Source organism: Tursiops truncatus, chromosome 20 (genome assembly GCF_011762595.2).
Source record: "Tursiops truncatus isolate mTurTru1 chromosome 20, mTurTru1.mat.Y, whole genome shotgun sequence".
Classification (NCBI taxonomy): domain Eukaryota; kingdom Metazoa; phylum Chordata; class Mammalia; order Artiodactyla; family Delphinidae; genus Tursiops; species Tursiops truncatus.
Window position 1 is genome coordinate 18,452,541 of NC_047053.1, and position 13,558 is coordinate 18,466,098.

Genomic DNA, 13,558 nt, shown 5'->3' on the forward strand with positions numbered 1-13,558 from the left:
TCAAAGTGTGGTCCCCAGACCAGAGCCTCAGCAACCCCTGGGAACTTGTTAAAAACAAAAATTCTCAGGCCTCACCACGGTCCTACTGAATTAGAAACTTTGGAGGTGGTACCCAGCAACCTGAGTTTTAACAAACCCTCTAGGCTGTCATATCATTTCACGCAAAAGTTTGAGATCCACGAGTGTACTGGAAAGAACACCAACGTTGGGGAGAGGCCAACCACATTTAGAATCCCGGCTGCCTCTTTGCCTGGCTGTGGGCCCTTCAGCCAGTCCCTTGATCCATGTGAGCACAGTTTTCTCATCTGTGAAATGGGGCCATGACTCCCTTCCCCATGGAAGTACAGTGAGGGTTCTCATGTCACGGGTCCTGCGTACTGTAGGCGCGCCATACATACTGTTTCCCTTCTTTCCTTCCACACCCCCCCCGCCCCCCGCCTCCCTGCTTTATAAATGAGGAGGCAGACTCAGGAGTCTGGGGTGGGGATACAGTCTGATTCCTTATGTGGGACTACACCACCTCTGAGAGGAATAGAGTCGGAGAGAGGCTGCAGGGCCAGGGACACCCCGAATGATGCATCAGCACAGCATGACTGGCCTGAGGCTGGGCGACCAGGGAAAGGGCCAAATCGCCACGGGTCCTAATTATCTCAGGTGCCAAGCTCATGGGGCCGGCTCTGTCTGAGCTGCTTCAGGTGATGATGGAAGGTGGGAACTCGGGGGCTGCTGTGAGGGCCGCTGGGCCTCAGTGGGAGATGGGGGACCCATTTTTGTGGCCCTTCCTGCCTCCTGGAGGGTGGACAGAGAAAGAGCCATGCATGTGTGGACAAAGAACGCCACCTGCCATTTCAGTGAACAAAGCATGTTGAAGCCATAACACCATTGGTCACTGCAGCCACACCCCTAGGGGAATTCAGGATGGAGAAAAGCAGGTTACTGGCCCTAGGTAGTGAAGGTGTGTATCAAAGGAATAATTTCAGTAAGCCCAGACGCTTGTATATTTCCATACATAGAAAAGCACTGAAACCATTAACTTGAGATGTCTGTTTTTTGTGTGATTAACAGTAATCTTTTGATGTTCTATTACGTGTTGTTGTTTTTTCCTCAGCCCAAACTCATATATCTTGGCTCTTCCCTTATCCTTTTGGAACAGTTCCTCAGAGCTATCTGAGCGGCTGGTTCCCAGGCTATCGTCCTCAGTAATGCCCAGAATAAAACATAACTCTCCATTTGTCCTATTTTTTTCCTGTCGACACACGGCTACAAGTTCATAGGAAAACAAAATGCTTTGAAGCTTGTGTGTGACCTGCTTGAAGAAGACAGACGTCGGCCCGGTGGTTAAGAGCCCCAGCTTAGAAGTGGACAGATCTGGGTTCTAAGCCATTTAGTAGCCATGAGATATTGGGTAAATGCCTTAATTTTCTCAAGTATCAGTTTTCTCATTACTACAATGGGGGTGGTAGAGTGGAAGCAGAGCCCCTTCCTTCCAGGACTGCCGTGAAGATTAAATGAGAAAAGTTCAGTAAAGCTGGAAGCACTGTGCATAACACAAAATAAAGACATCATCTATGCTGCTCCCTTCTCTCCATCTTGGCTTCTGATGGCTAATTCCTGTGTCCCAGACAACAGGTGACAAAGCCACTGACAGGCCAGCTGCTCCATTAGCCTCGTCGAGTGGAGATGTCACAAGTCCCTCCCCTGCCCCAGGGGTCTGCTCTGTAAGCTTCGGGAAACTGTGTTTGCTTCTGGGGGTGCAGAAAATCTTGAAGGAAAATTGGGTGAAAGAATATAGGCAGACGTCCCAGGACCCACGCAGTTAGAAAACCTCAACACGTTCTGAAAATCAAATCCATGTATCAATACATTCATTCATTCATTTGTCAAAAATTCACCATCATTTACTCTGGGAGAGGGACTGTATTGGTGGTACCAAGATTCAAAGGATGGTCTCTGCTCTTGGGGAGCTCACGTCTTAGTGGGGGTACAAGGGACTCGAGGGCTTTGGTTCCGCCGTGCGGTCACTGGGACTGCCCACAGACATTCTCCTCCTCCCAGGCATGTGGTAGGGTAGGACTGTACACCCCTGCAGTGTGACTTTTGGTCATATGGAGATGGAGCCTGGATCCCTGAGTGACCTGCTGTCAAGTCACGCTGGACACATAATATGAGCCAGAAATCAATCTGTGTTGTGTTAAGCCACTGAGACTTGGGGGTTGTTTCTTACCAAGCACAGTCCAGCCCGTTCTTCCTGATGCAGCCGTCAAACACAATACCGACCCCAATGTCTTTGTCATAAAGAACGAATCCTCCCCTCTGCCTGACCCCCAACTCCCACCAAAAATGGAGCTTCCTTTATCAGAATTTAAAACCCTAAGCAATTAAGATGCTATAAATGGAAGAGTTCTTTCCAATGAATAAAATTCCTCTTATTTCTAATGAATATGAGATGGCTTACATGAAGCTAAGTACTCCGGTGATTATAAAATCACCTCCATAAAATAACATTTCTTCTCCTGCTGCTCACGTGGCCTATTAAATTGATACTGATTAGGCATTTTTCTTTCTCTCTGACACTGATCCTTTGCACCGTTTTCAACCCACGGTCGATCTGGCCTGAGATGCTTTTCTCCTCCCGATCTGTTTAGGGGGCATTTCCAGGCGCTTCTTCCAAGTAGCTGTTGGCAAAAAGCAATTTCTGTGCCTACTTTATGTCCCCCAATTTCCAAAGACTGTCCTGAGTTAATGTCAGTTTATTTTATTATTTTAAGGTGGCTTCACATTCTTTATTATTACGTTTTTTAAAATTTTAATAGATCTTTATTGCAGTATAATTGCTTCACAATACTGTGTTAGTTTCTGTTGTACACCAAAGTGAATCAGCCATATGCATACGTATATCTCCATATCCCCTCCCTCTTGAGCCTCCCTCCCATCCTCCCTATCCCACTCCTCTAGGTCATCTCAAAGCACCGAGCTGATCTCCCTGTGCTATGCGGCTGCGTCCCACTAGCTATCTATTTTACATTTGGTAGCGTATATATGTCAATGCCACTTTCACTTCGCCCCAGCTTCCCCCTCCCACCCCATGTCCTCAAGTCCATTCTCTATGTCTATATCTTTATTCCTGCCCTGCAACTAGGTTTATCAGAACCATTTTTTTTTTAGATTCCATACATATGTGTTAGCATATGGTATTTGTCTTTCTCTTTCTGACTTACTTCACTCTGTATGACAGACTCTAGGTCCATCCACCTTGCTACCAATAACTCAATTTCGTTTCTTTTATAGCTGAGTAATATTCCATTATATATATGTACCACATCTTCTTTATCCATTCATCTGTCGATGGACATTTAGGTTGGTTCCATGTCCTGGCTATTGTAAATAGTGCTGCAATGAACATTGTGGTACATGTCTCTTTTTGAATTACGGTTTTCTCAGGGTATATGCCCAGTAGTAGGATTGCTGGGTCATATGGTAGTTCTAATTTTAGTTTTTTAAGGAACCTCCATACTGTTTTCCATAGTGGTTGTATCAATTTACATTCCCACCAACAGTGCAGGAGGGTTCCCTTTTCACCACACCCTCTCCAGCACTTACTGTTTCTAGATTTTTTAAACAGTGCGCTACTAAATAACCAAGAGATCCCTGGAGAAATCAAAGAAGAAAAAAAAATATATATGGAAACAAATGACAACGAAAACACGACGACCCAAAACCTATGGGACTGCAGCAAAAGCAGTTCTAAGAGGGAAGTTTATAACAATTCAATCTCACCTCAGGAAACAAGAAGCATCTCAACTAAACAATCTAACTCTACACTTAAAACAACTAGAGAAAGAAGAACAAAGAAAACCCAAAGTCCGTAGAAGGAAAGAAATCATAAAGATCAGAGCAGAAATAAATGAAATAAAAATGAAGAAAACAATAGCAAAGATCAATAAAACTAAAAGCTGGTTCTCTGAGAAGATAAACAAAATTGATAAGATAAACCGTTAGCCAGACTCAACGAGAAAAAAAGGGAGAGGATGCAAATCAGTGTCAGTTTATTTTTAAAAGCCCTCTTTTCCTCTTGACTGTTACTGTTTTGCCTCTGTATGACTATGGAGAGAAAAGAACACACAGGTAGAAAGAAAAGGCCCTGCCCCCTTTTTGTGAAATTAGACAGCACAGCATGTGGTCTGTGGCATGCTGAAATGACTCCATGTAGCTCCCACGTCTAGAACAAGGAAGCTCTACTGTATTAAAGCAGCAGCCCTTTTCAGTCTGTAAACACTTTCTCATTCATTCACCAAGTCCGACTGCGGCTGCTGCCCAGCTGTCTGTGAACTCTGTTCTCTCCCCCCCATTCCTTCCGCTACCCATCCCCACATCCCTCTGCACTTCTTCCCTGGATGGCTCCCACTCGCTCCTGACCGGTCTTGGTGCTCTCAATCTTGTTTTCCAGTGGACTCGCTACCTTGCAGCCAGGAGTCAGCTTTCTAAAATATAAATCTGCGTGGCTTTTTTATGCCTCAGCTCAAAAGCCCTCCCCACTGTTTTCTGGAAAAAGCCCAATTTGGGCATCCCCCTCCGACCCAGTCCCTGATCACCCCTCCAGTTTGTCTCTCTGACTCTCCTGCTGTGTGTTGAGCAAGCTGTGAGCCCCAGAAAGGTGCCACATTCTTATCTCCTGGCCTTTGCACAGGCTGTTTCCCCTTCCTAGAATGTCTCCCCTTCTCTAGCTAACATTTATTCATCCTTCAGACCGCTGCTGCTCCTTGTAGATGTCTCCAGTTTTTAACCTTTCAGGTTGGCAGCCTGTGGGCTTTCCTATAGTGCTGTAGCGCTTTCCACATCATGCTGAAACGGATCACTTGTCTGTCTCCCCCATTAGATTATGAGCTCGTTGAGGGCAGGGAGTAGAGCTCATTTCTCTATATACCTCCAGAGCTCACACAGTGGGTGCTCAATAAGGATGTGTTGAATACAAGTGAAAGAACCTACTATCTCTCTTTTTCTTTCTTTTTTTTTCTTCTTAGCTGTGCTGCTCGGCTTCTGGGATATTAGTTCCCCGACCAGGGATTGAACCCAGGCCCTCGGCAGTGAGAGCACAGAGTCCTAACCACTGGACTGCCAGGGAATTCCCCCTACTATCTCATTTGATCTTGAAGACAATTTAGGGGTATAGGCAGAGCAAGAGTTATTCCCAATTTCACAGGTAAGGAAACTGAGGCTCAGAGACACACAGCCTGCTCTGACTTGCTATGATGTAGCTGTCAACCATCAGTTGATGGGTGGAGGGTGGTGTGACTGGAGGAATCCATCTCTGGGAATCTGGTGACGGTGGAGGCCCGGGCAGGGCTTAAGATCATTCTCTCACTCACTCGCTCAACAAACACATCTTGAGCATCTATTGTGTACCAGGCATTGTGCTAGCCAGGACCCCGGCCTCAAAGGGGGCACAGCCCAGTCCTCTGTGGACTAGTCTAGTTTCTGAGCTTATTCTAATCATGGACTCTGTGAGAACCTGGTCAAAGCTGGGAAATTCCCTCCAGAAAAAGATAAACCTAGGAGCACGCACGCATACACACATGCACATAATCTATGTACACTTCAGGGTGTCCAGATTCCCCTGAAGCTTATCCATGGACCCTAGGTTAACAGTCCCTAGTTTAGATGAGAAGACAGGCACGCAAACAACTAAGTGATACGAAATGTGGAGCCAAGAAATCACAAGTAAATTCCCTCCCTTTAGGGGCAGTGGAGTCAGAGAAGACTGGGTGTGTCATTCAGTCCACAAATTTATTGAGCACCTTCTGTGCACCAAGGACAGATGGTGAATAAGACCATATAATCTCTTCCCTTTGGCTCTTAAAGCCCAGTTGATGGGGGCGGTGGCATTTGAACTGAGTCTTAAGGTCAGGAAAGGAGAAGGGGGAGGGCAGTCCAGACAGAGAGAACAGCACGGTCTGAGTTCTGGGAGAACAGGCAGACGGGCATCATCTCCCCCTTTGATTCTCTCCACCGACTAGAGGTGAGATCGGTTTCCAGTGCTCACTCTGGAAGAAGACAGCCCAGCAGAGAAAGGCTCCGTGGAGGGAGGGGAGACTGTGTGTGTGCATGCACCGTGAACCCCGCTTCCCTGCGAGCCTCCCTGCAGTAGTGCCCAGAGCCAACACCCAGGGTTGCCAGGCCCAAGGCACCACTGAACTTTCTTCCTTGATCTCAGCCCAGAACCCATCCCGGGAGAGAGCCTTCTCTTATTTCTTTCCCCACCTTGGCCAGAATTTCAAGTGCATGAGAAATGGAAGCTCATGGGTGGCTTGGATGCTAACGGGTCCCTGGGGCCCAGTGCAATCCGCAAAGCTTCAGCGCCTTTGTGCGCAGCCACTAGTGGCAGAGACAGGGGACCCAGGCGTGCAGCTGTCAGCTCGGCTACCTCTTCCTCAGGCTCAGTGCTACTTTTCCCCCTGCAAGACTCCGTTCCACTTTAATGGAGGGAAACCAGTTACTGCCTTCCTTTTAGTTTCTTGGCACATTTAATGCCCCCTGTGATATTTCTGGCAGATTCGTAGCTGGCTCTTAGAGGACGGTTTGTAACTACCACAAAACAACCGTTAAGTACCAAAAAATAAAAAGAGATTTTCTTTTTGGATAGAAAAAGAATACAGACACGTCTGGCTTTGTAAAATTACTGTCAGTCAGTGGGCATATGGGTTCCTGAAAAGTTGGGCAGAAATCACAATATTGTGGAAAGCATCCCTGAAATGCATCCCACTCTAGCTGGCAAGCACTTACACTCCTCCTTCAGATCCTGCCTAAGTGGCCCCTTCTTTAGAGAGCCTTTTCTAGACCCCTCCAGTGGAAGGAACAGATTTTTGTTGCATCTCTACCATGTGCCAGGGACTGGGCTACATTATGTATTATCTCAAACCATCTTCTCTACAATCCCATAGGTAGGCAGCAGTGCCATTTTACAGAAGAAACTGAGGCTGCGAAGTGAAGAGGCTTCCACACGTTTCCTAAGCTCACAGCTGATGAGGCCAGAGGTTGAAACCAGGTCTGGCTGATGCTAAAACCCATGCTCTGTTCATTACAACAGCTGCTGAGATAGCTCTTCTGCTCGAAAGGCCCTTGCATCCTGACTTTTCATCGTTAAGTCACATCCACTTTTAATCATTTGTTGACTGGTTCTTTCTTTCCATTTGGTGGGGTTCCTTGATGCAGGGACCATTATAGCCTTCCTAGGGTCTAGTGTGCCTCTCTCATTGGAGGGATGCAGGGAGTATTTGTGAAATGAAAGTAGGAATTGATGGGAATTCCCTGGCAGTCCAGTGGTTAGGATTCGGCACTTTCACTGCTGGGGTCCTGGTTCGATCCCTGGTCAGGGAACTAAGATCCCGCAAGCCGTGTGGTGCAGCAAAAAAAAAAAAAAAAGTAGGAATTGATTAGAGTTCCCTTCAGAAATGTTTTATCCACAACAATTTTCAGTGTATCTATAACTCTTTCTTAGATTTCTTTGCTTGCCTCCTGTGGCTCTCTAGATGAAGAATAAAGCCACCTCTGCTTTAAGAAGTCAAGCCTCGGGACTTCCCTGGTGGCGCAGTGGTTAAGAATCCACCTGCCAACGCAGGGGACACGGGTTTGAGCCCTGATCTGGGACGATCCCACGTGCCATGGAGCAACTAAGCCCATGCGCCACAAGTACTGAGCCCATGTACCACAACTACTGAAGCCCGCGCGCCTAGAGCCCGTGCTCCACAACAAGAGGAGCCACCGCAATGAGAAGCCCGCGCACCTCAACGAAGAGTCGCCCGCGCTCACCGCGCGGCAAAAGCCCGCGCACAGCAACAAAGACCCAATGCAGCCAAAAATAAATAAATAAATTAAAAAAAAAAAAAGAAGCCTAGCCTCCCCTCAAATTCTCCAAGGAATAAAAACAATTGGAAAAGAATGGCCAGGAAACTATAGAAAGATTGACTGTAAGATCTTGACCCGAAATATCCTAATTCACTGAAAACAGGACTTGGCCAACAGGAGTTCTACTTGCTTAAAACTTTCAGAAACATCACTTGAGACCATTGAGCAGTAGATCAAGATACAAATGCCCTTAACTTTTGCTGCTTCTCCTGTTTGCCCATCACCATCCCCACTACCTAGTCTCGGTCCTCCATCTTGGTAGGCATTCTCCATATTGTGACTTTTTGCCATCACCCACGGTGGGAAGACGAGGCAGGAAGTTTAGGCAGAAGCAGGTATGATTGTCAGGCATCAGCCCATCCCAAGCCCTTTAACAGATCTACTCACAATAATAACAGTGATAAGGGTAAATGCCAATATTTACTGAGAGCCTGTTACATGCCAGGCACCAAGCACTTTCTAGGAATTAACTCACTCAAGCTCTGCAAACTTCATTTTACGGGGAAGGAAATGGAAGCGGAGCTTTTAGGAGATTTTGGCTTGGTCACAGAGCTACAAGATGGCGGAGGCTGTATTTGAATCCAAGCAGGCTGACTCCAGGACGGCAAGTGTAGCTACTTTGTAATAACGCTTTGCCTGGGAGCACCCCAGGATCACCTCATCCCCAACCAGACCACCTCTTGGTCGCCCAACTGTTTGGCCCAATGCTCCCTTACTCCCGTCCTTATTTCAGCTTTACCTTAGGCGCCGGCTTACACCTGCCAAGACAGCAAGATTCTCTGGCATGCAGCCAGTGATACCACCGAGATGCACCGCTCTTGCAAGAGGTCGTTTGCCAGCTGGACTGTCAGTGGCCAGAGTTCAGTGAAGCCCCCCCCCCCCCCACAACTACTCCACGTCTCACAAGGGAGGAGGGGGAGCGCCGTCTGAGTTAGGGGGGACCAGGCGGTGCCTCAGGGCGGTGTCTCAGAGGTGGGGAGCATCGCCTTGCACTGCTGCTGGTTCCCTCCCCTCCGCCGGATCCCTCTGTTCCCAGCACGCTCACTGGGAAGGCAGTGCACCTTGAGAAACACCACCATCCCTTCCTGGGATCCAGTGCTGGCCAGGCGGGCGGAGGGAATGTTTTCATTTGAAATCCCTCTTCATTTCCCCACCTCCCTGTCCCTCCACCTGGCCAGGAATCACAACACGTCCCTGGCAGTGATTTTGGGCTGGCTGATTTACAGGGAAAATTTCTACTGGAAACCACGACCGGGAGGACTCATTCAGCTATCTGGGGACCCTGTGGTGTTTAGAAACCGTGCTTCTTGAAGCCAGTTACTATTGGCCAGAATCCCAACTCCAGACGACATTCAGGCACATTTCCCACCTCCTGAGCTTGTGCGTGTGTAGTTTTGTGAAGCTACCAGCTCGCAGACTTCTGCGGGCCCTGGGGTGTTGGGGGCCCTATCGGGCAAATCTGATTGGCTAAATGCTCTGTTCCTCTGGTCTCCGTGGGCCAAGTGCACGGTCACCAGCACTTGCTCTGTTTCACATCTGGAACATATGCTTTAGTAACTCAGAGCCTCTTTGGGGAGTTTTGGTTGCCTGAGGAAAAAGGACAAAACACCTTTGTTGGGAAGCATCTGGCCAATTCATAAAGTATTAGGAGCTGGAAGAGACTTAATCGGGGTTACCGTCAGCCAGAAGTCATCTGCATTAAAATGCCACGTAGCCTGGCAGCACCCAGAGCCCTTAGGTGAGGATTTTGACCCCTGACCCACCACTTCGCAGCTGTGAGCTCTTGGGTAAGTCATTTATCTTCTTAGCACTTTGGTTTCATTGTCTGTAAAGTAAGGCTAATAGTAATAGCCAACACTTAGAGAGCTACTTACAATAAAACTCTTTATATAGATAAGATCATTACATCCTTTCAACGACCCCACTGTATTAGTTTCCTGGAGCTGATGTAACAAATTATCCCGTTTATTCTCTCATAGTTCTGGAGGCCAGAAGTCTGAAATCAAGGTGTTGGCTGGGCCGTGCTCCTTTGGAGGGATGTAGGGAGAATCCATCTTTATCTCCTCCAACTGCTGGTGGCGCCTGGCATTCTTTGGCCTCCACGGCCCTCTTGCTTGTGTCTCACATCCTACTTTCCTTCCTCGCAAAGATACCAGCCGTTGGATTTAGTATTCACCCTAAATCCAGGATGATATCGTGCCGAGATTCTTAGCTCGTTTACATCTGCAAAGACTTTATTTCCAAATAAGGTCACATTCACCGGTACCAGGGGTTAGGACTTGGAGATATCTTTTTGGGATACATGATTCAACTCACTACACCTAGGAAATAGGTACCTCTATGATTCCCATTTTACAGGTGAGGAGACCCATCAGGGTCACACAGTAAGTGGTGGATCTGAAATGCAAAGCCATGCGGTCTGACTTCAGAGCTCATTTTAAGAAATCACTCCATTAGACAAATACTTATTGATCTGAGTAGAGTTGTAGATGCGAGAGACGCAACAGTAGGAAAAGGAAAAAAGGAAAAAACAGACCCCCTAAATTGTTCTAGGACCAGCAAGAAGGCCAGTATGGCTGAAGAGGAGTCGGTCATGGGGTTTGTAGCAAGAGCTGAGATCGGAAGGTAAGAGGGACCAGACTGGGTAGAACCTTCTAGTGACTTCGGTGTTCAACCCCCATGAGACGGGAAGTGTTTTGAGGGAAGAAGTGACGGGATCTGCTTTGTGTTTTTAAAGGACCCCAGAGAGACCAGTAGGTTGAGAAGTGACCATTGGGGGTCCAAGGCCTACACAGGAAGACAGTTGCAAGGCCCAGGCAAGAGGTGAGGATGCCCGGAGCAGGGAGGCACTGGTGGTAGAGAAGTGGTCAGATTCTATGCGTATTTTGAAGGAAAAGCCAACAAGATTTGCGGGCAGGTTGGATGTGGGCTTTGTAAAAAAAAAGGATGCCACGCTTTTTGACCTGAGCACCTGGAAAGCTAGAGCTGCCACTGACTTCCCGGTGCTTTCCTCGAAGGGTTCTTGTAATAACCAAATGAGATAACAAGAGGAAAAGTGCTGCCCTGAAGTTCCGCCCAGGGTCTTTGCTGGCTGTTGTTGTTATTACTGCTATTTTTCTGCGATCTGAAACTTTTTGCAGCTCTAGGTTGTCAGGAGGTGTCAGACTGGGCTGAACCACCGTCAAGCAGTGTGTCTATGATGAGAAAATATAATCATCTGACTATAATTTTAAATTATCCTTTTTTAGTATCTCACTCTCTTCCCCACCTGTGCTGGGTGCATATTTGAGATCCGAGAAGCCTCTCTCTGTCATAATGGACGAGACAATATCAATATAGTCTGCAACAAAGCAAACAGTGGCAATTTCGAAATTATTTCCTTCTGATCCTTGTCATTCCCCCCTGAGCCTCTGTAGGTAAATGGAGCCCTTACAGGCTTTTTGCTCTACGAAGTGTGACGTATACAACGACGGGCTACCTTGCTAGAAGCGATAAATTGGGCTACCTTGCTAGAAGCGATAAATTGGGCTACCTTGCTAGAAGCGATAAATTCTTTCCTTTCCAACTTGCCCAGGTTTCTAGCAACATTCTCATCAACGTGACAGTTTCCTGTTGATTTTTTTCTTAAAGGAGGGTAGTGTTCTGTATTTAATTCATGAGTGTACTGGTGTATTTCCATTGCTTCTTCGGTTCCTTCATTCAGACATTTCACAACTCTTATTAACAAGAAATAGCTATCATTTTCATTGTCCCTATTTTACAGAAACTGACGTTCAGAGAGGTGAAACTAATATGCTCAAGGCCACACACCTAATAAGAGCAAAGCATCGGCCTTTTCTCCACAGTGAAGAGTGGTATTTTCAAAGTAAATGGTTTTACGGAAACTAAACTTTATTTCCCACTCCCACCCCACCTCTTTGCAAAGCAGTTTTTTATTAACCTTAGTGAAACGTCAGAATCATAGAGTGATTTTATTTTATTTTATTTATTTATTTTTTGCGGTACGCGGGCCTCTCCCGTTGCGGAGCACAGGCTCCGGACGCGCAGGCTCAGCGGCCATGGCTCACGGGCCCAGCCGCTCCGCGGCATGTGGGAGCTTCCCAGACCGGGGCACGAACCCGCGTCCCCTGCATCGGCAGGAGGACTCTCAACCACTGCGCCACCAGGGAAGCCCCATAGAGTGATTTTAATGAAAAACAGTTTTACTACTTTCGAATGTTATAAAAATGATCAACTAAGATGTAATAGAGTGCAAACAGCGAAGAGGAGGGGAGTTAATGAAAAAATTACGATTCATAATATGCCTGCGGAACGCAAGCATGTATCATAAACATAAAAGACCTTTAACATTACAATAATTAATTGCAGGACTCAGAAGTTGCTGATGCATGAAAGGAATGCTTAATTTGAGAGCCCTTACTTTTAGAAAAAGGATACTGATTTTAAATGGATTTCCCTTACCTACTGAGAAACCCAAAGTTTTCAGAAGCAGAGGTAATTTCAAACGATTTACTCACAAAAAAAAAAAAGAAAAAAAAAAAAGACCACAGACACTGTATCTGCTTTTATATCAAAGTCTGAATAAATAGGACTCAAATTAAGAAGCACTTATTATATCATTGATAATCTTCCATCAGCGGTCCTTCATCATCAAGCCCGGGTTATTAGAACAGCGATGGAAAAACAGGGCACCATCCACACTTTCCTGGTCTGTTTTCCTAGGGCTTATGTGAGATTTTAAGATTTGCATTCCAGCTACATACACTCAGTCATAGTTTGCAAAATCATCATTTGTTAGAGGTAGAAGGGAGCCTATAGTTTTGGAGTCAAGACCTGCCACGGAGTCCTGGCTCTGTCACCTCCTAGCTGTGCAAATTTGGGCACATCCTTAAACTCTCTGAGCTGCGGTTTCTTCATCAAATTAAGATGATAAAATATTACGTGAAGTAAGTCAGACAGAGAAAGACAAATATCATGCATATGTGGAATCTAATTTTTTAAAAAAGAAAAGAAACAAATGAATTTCTTTACAAAACAGAAACGGACTTACAGATATCGAAAATAAACTTACGGTTACCGAAGGGGAAATGTGGGGCGAGGAGGGGGGAGAGAGAAGTCAGAAGCCTGGGATGAACACACACATACTACCATACATAAGACAGATAACCAACAAGGATCTACTGTATAGCACAGGGGACTCTACTCAATACTCTGTGATAACCTATACGAGAAAAGAATCTAAAAAAGAATGAATATATGTACATGTATAACAGAATCACTTTGCTGTATACCTGAAACTAACAGAACATTGTAAATCAACTATACTCCAATAAAAAATGGATGATAATGATAATGTCTATGTTATTGGGCTATTTTGAGGATTTGAACTTTGTATCTGAAATGTCTACTACGGTAACTGGCATGTTACACAGTGCTGAGCTAAAGGAATCTCTTACTATAATTGAGCCACACAACCTAATCCCTTTATTCTAAAGAGGAGGAACTAATGTATCAGGAAGTTAAAGCGACTTGCCCAAATCCACCTGGCTGTCTGGTGACTCAGATGATATAAATGCAGAAGCAAGGTGTCCTGCTTCCAAACTCAATACCTCATCAACCATTATGTTAACACTGAAAGACACCTCCTCCTACGGAG

At 46.2% G+C, this 13,558-nt stretch overlaps 1 protein-coding gene across 2 annotated transcripts in view; it reads right to left on the reverse strand.

Annotated features, from left to right (window-relative positions):
- Positions 1-13,558, reverse strand: part of ASIC2 (acid sensing ion channel subunit 2) — a 1,024,770-nt gene that overhangs the window by 128,697 nt on the left and 882,515 nt on the right. The window lies entirely within an intron of this gene.